The sequence below is a fragment of the Arachis ipaensis genome, chromosome B10 (genome assembly GCF_059453495.1).
Source record: "Arachis ipaensis isolate K30076 ecotype BB chromosome B10, ASM5945349v1, whole genome shotgun sequence".
Taxonomy (NCBI): Eukaryota; Viridiplantae; Streptophyta; class Magnoliopsida; order Fabales; family Fabaceae; genus Arachis; species Arachis ipaensis.
The window spans coordinates 30,597,394-30,602,715 of NC_142435.1; the positions used below are offsets into that span (position 1 = coordinate 30,597,394).

General features: G+C 37.0%; 1 non-coding gene across 1 annotated transcript; it reads right to left on the minus strand.

Annotated features, from left to right (window-relative positions):
• Positions 1 to 4,711: 4,711 nt before the first annotated feature.
• Positions 4,712 to 4,819, minus strand: LOC148579563 (small nucleolar RNA R71). The gene has a single exon (XR_015898801.1). It is a non-coding gene; the product is annotated as a small nucleolar RNA R71 (small nucleolar RNA).
• Between the last annotated feature and the right edge of the window lie 503 nt (positions 4,820 to 5,322).

Here is a 5,322-nt window from a genome sequence, read left to right on the forward strand (position 1 = left end):
GATATTGATTCTGATAAGAAGTTCATTGTCAATGGACAGAGAATCAAGCATTATCTTGAAGGCAACACTGAGCAAGAATGCTCAAGGCTGAAGCTAGATTAAAAGCTCAGCAAGGTCCAGCTAAAGACAATAAAGAAGCGCTTGCTGGGAGGCAACCCAGCCATGGGGCAACAATCCTCTAAGCATTTTGCCCTATTTTTATTTTTATTTGTTTATATAAAGTTCACTGACACTAAGGTAAAGAATCATTTGCATAAGTTTACAGGGTTACAGAAGGAATCTACACACAAAACAAAGATAAGGAGCTTACTGGCAAGAAAACGCCAGTGAAGGCCATTTTGGGCGTTCAGCGCCCAAAATGGGCATCCAGTGGGCACTGAACGCCAGTAAGGATAGCTATCTGGCGTTCAACGCCAGAAAAGGGCAACAACTGGGCGTTGAACGCCCAGGAGAGCAGCATTTGGGCGTTGAACGCCCAAAACAGGCAGTGTTTGGGCGTTCAAACGCCAGGATGGTGGGGAGGAGCTCTCCTTCTACCCATCTCCTTCTTTTTCTTTTGCTTGAGGACAAGCAAAGCTCTAAGTTTGGTGTGCTTATCCGTGATCACTAAGATCATGGCCCCTAAAGGAAAACAACCCACTCTAAGAGGAGCAAGGGCGTGATTTAAAGGAACTAAAGCGCAGAAATTCTCTCTTGAAGGACCAAGCACCTCACAGACTAGAGGAACATCCACTTCCCAAACCTCAAGGTTGTTGAGTTCTAATCTTAGCCTTAACTCTGTGACAACTGTTCTTATTTTAATTTTACCTTAGGAGTCATATAGTAGTGATGAGCGGATAATTTATACGCTTTTTGACATTGTTTTTAGTATGTTTTTAGTAGGATCTAGTTACTTTTAGGGATGTTTTTAATAGATTTTGTGTTAAATTCACATTTCTGGACTTTACTATGAGTTTGTGTGTTTTTCTGTGATTTCAGGTATTTTCTGGCTGAAATTGAGGGACTTGAGCAGAAATCAGATTCAGAGGTTGAAAAAGGACTGCTGATGCTGTTGGATTCTGACCTCCCTGCACTCAAAGTAGATTTTCTGGAGCTACAGAACTCGAAATGGCGCGCTTCCAATTGGGTTGGAAAGTAGACATCCAGGGCTTTCCAGCAATATATAATAGTCCATACTTTGGCTAATAATTGACGACGTAAACTGGCGTTCAACGCCAGCCTTCTGCCCAAGTCTGGCGTCCAGCGCCAGAAAAGGATCCAAAACCAGAGTTGAACGCCCAAACTGGCACAGAAACTGGCGTTTAACTCCACAATTGGCCTCTGCACGTGCAACACTCAAGCCCAAGCCCAAGCACACACCAAGTGGGCCCCGGAAGTGGATTTATGCATCAATTACTTACTCATGTAAACCCTAGTGACTAGTTTATTATAAATAGGACCTTTTACTACTGTATTAGGCATCTTTGGACGCCTGGTTCTTAGATCAGAGGGGCTGGCCTCTCGGCCATGCCTGGACCTTCACTTATGTATTTTTAACGGTAGAGTTTCTACACTCCATAGATTAAGGTGTGGAGCTCTGCTGTTCCTCAAAGATTAATGCAAAGTACTACTGTTTTCTATTCAATTCTTCTTATTTCTCTTCTAAGATATCCATTCGCACCCAAGAACGTGATGAAGGTGATGATTATGTGTGACGCTCATCATCCTTCTCCCTTATGAACGCGTGCCTGACAAACACTTCTGTTCTACATGAATTAAGCTAGAATGAGTATCTCTTAGATCTCCTAACCAGAATCTTCGTGGCGTAAGCTAGAATGATGGCGGCATTCAAGAGAATCCGGAAGGTCTAAACCTTGTCTGTGGTATTCTGAGTAGGATTCAATGATTGAATGACTGTGACGAGCTTAAAACTCGCGAGTGTTGGGCGTTAGTGACAGACGCAAAAGGAGGGTGAATCCTATTCCAGCATGATCGAGAACCGACAGATGAATAGCCGTGCCGTGACAGGGTGCGTGAGCATATGATTCACTGAGAGGAGGGGATGTAGCCACTGACAACGGTGATGCCCTTGCATACAGCCAGCCATGGAAAGGAGTAAGACTGATTGGATGAAGATAGCAGGAAAGCAGAGGTTCAGAGGAACGAAAAGCATCTCCATTCGCTTATCTGAAATCCCTGCCAATGAATCTACATAAGTATCTCTATCCCTTTTATTGTTTATTTTAATCTAATAAAGTATCATGTTTAAATCCGCCTGACTGAGATTTACAAGGTGACCATAGCTTGCTTCAAGCCAACAATCTCTGTGGGATCGACCCTTACTCACGTAAGGTTTATTACTTGGACGACCCAGTACACTTGCTGGTTAGTTGAACGGAGTTGTGTCCACACATAGTAAAGAGCCATAATAATGATTCCATACAATAACAAAGAGTACTACATTAATGTGATCACAATTTCGTCCACCAAGTTTTTGGCGCCGTTGCCGGGGATTGTTCGTGTTTGGACAACTGACGGTTCATCTTGTTGCTCAGATTAGGTAATTTTCTTTTCGTTTTGTTTTCAAAAATCTCTCATCTGTTTTCGAAAAAAAAATAAAAATGTTTTCAAAAATATATTTTTCTTCAAAATTTTTGAGAATGAATTCTAGTGTCTCATATAACATGTTTTAGCTTGGCTGGCTATTAAGCCATGTCTAATTCCCAGGATTTTGATTGAGGACTATGAATTCATTGCTTCCTTTTTCCCAAATATTTTCGAAAAAATTAAAAGAAAATACAAAAAAAAAATTAGAAAATCATAAAAATCAAAATTATTTTTCTGTTTCTTGTTTGAGTCATGTGTCATGTTATAAGTTTGGTGTCAATTGCATATGCATCTTGCAATTTTTTCGAAAAATCATGCATTCATAGTGTTCTTCATGATCTTCAAGTTGTTCTTGGTAAGTCTTCTTGTTTGATCTTGATGATTTTTTGTTTTGTGTCTTTTCATGTTTATCATATGCATTCTTGAATTCTTAGTGCGTAAGCATTAAAGAATTCTAAGTTTGGTGTCTTGCATGTTTTCTTTGCATTAAAAGTTTTTCAAAATTGTGTCTATGATGTTCATCTTGGCATTCAAAGTGTTCTTGGTGTTCATCTTGACATTCATAGCATTCTTACATGCATCACATGTTTTGATCTAAAAATTTCATGCATTGCATATTTTTCATGTTTTTCATAAAAATTTCAAAAATAAAAAAAAAATATCTTTCCCTTTTTCTCTCATCAAATTCGAAAATTTGAGTTGACTTTTTCAAAAATTTTTAAAAATTAAGTTGTTGCCAATGAGTCAAATCAAATTTTCAATTTGAAAATCTTATCTTTTTCAAAATCTTTTTCAAAAATCAAATCTTTTTCAAAATCCTTAGTTATTTTCGAAAATTCCAAAAATATTTTTCAAAAATCTTTTTCTTATTTTTATATAAAATTTTCGAAAATAACTAATCAATTAATGTTTTGATTCAAAAATTTGAAGTTTGTTACTTGCTTGTTAAGAAAGATTCAAACTTTAAGTCCTAGAATCATATCTTGTGATTTCTTATGAATCAAGTCATTAATTGTGATTTTAAAAATCAAATCTTTTTCAAAAACTAATTTCTATCATATCTTTTTAAAAATATCTTCTTATCTTATCTTTTTCAAAAATATCTTTTCAAAATATCTTTTCTAACCTCCTAACTTCTTATCTTTTCAAAATTTGTTTCAACTAACTAACTAACTTTTTGTTTGTTTCTTAACTTTTTCAAAACTACCTAACTAACTCTCTCTCTCTAATTTTCGAAAATATCTCCCCTTTTTCAAAAATTTCTTTTTTATTAACTAATTATTTTTATTTTTTATTTTTATTTCAAAAATTTTCGAAAAATACTAACAAATTTTCAAAAACCAATTTTCAAAAATCACTAACTCCTTTTCAAAATAATTTTCGAAAATTATACCTCCCACATCCTATTCTATTTATTCATTCATATCCTAACATCTCATCTCACATCTCTTCCATTCTCACAGTTGTGTTTCTTCCTTTACATCACATTCTTTATCTCCCCCTCTTCTTCCACTCACAAAGGGATCCCTATACTGTGGTATAAAGGATCCCTATTATTATTATCATTTTTCTGTCCATTCTTCCTTGTATTATGAGCAGGAGCAAGGATAAGAACATTCTTGTGGAAGCAGATCCAGAACCTGAAAGGACTCTGAAGAGAAAATTAAGAGAAGCTAAAATACAACAATCCAGAGATAATCTTTCAGAAATTTTTGAACAGGCAGAGGAGATGGCAGCCGAAAATAATAATAATGTAAGGAAGATGCTTGGTGACTTTACTGCACCTAATTCCAATTTACATGGAAGAAGCATCTCCATTCCTGCCATTGGAGCAAACAACTTTGAGCTGAAACCTCAGTTAGTTTCTCTAATGCAGCAGAACTGCAAGTTTCATGGACTTCCATCTGAAGATCCTTTTTAGTTCTTAACTGAATTCTTGCAAATATGTGATACTGTTAAGACTAATGGAATAGATCCTGAAGTCTACAGGCTCATGCTTTTCCCTTTTGCTGTAAGAGACAGAGCTAGATTATGGTTGGATTCTCAACCCAAAGATAGCCTGAACTCTTGGGATAAGCTGGTCACGGCTTTCTTAGCCAAGTACTTTCCTCCTCAAAAGCTGAGCAAGCTTAGAGCTGATGTTCAAACCTTCAGACAGAAAGAAGGTGAATCTCTCTATGAAGCTTGGGAAAGATACAAACAGTTGACCAAAAAGTGTCCTTCTGACATGCTTTCAGAATGGACCATCCTGGATATATTCTATGATGGTTTATCTGAGCTATCAAAGATGTCACTGGACACTTCTGCAGGTGGATCCATTCACCTAAAGAAAACGCCTGCAGAAGCTCAAGAACTCATTGACATGGTTGCTAATAACCAGTTCATGTACACTTTTGAAAGGAATCCTGTAAGCAATGGGACGCCTATGAAGAAGGGAGTTCTTGAAGTTGATACTCTGAATGCCATATTGGCTCAGAACAAAATATTGACTCAGCAAGTCAATATGATTTCTCAGAGTCTGCATGGAATGCAAGCTGCATCCAACAGTACTCAAGAGGCATCTTCTGAAGAGGAAGCCTATGATCCTGAGAACCCTGCAATAGCAGAGGTAAATTATTTAGGTGAACCTTATGGAAACACCTATAACTCAACATGGAAAAATCATCCAAATTTCTCATGGAAGGATCAAAAGCCTCAACAAGGCTTTAATAATGGTGGAAGAAACAGGTTTAGCAA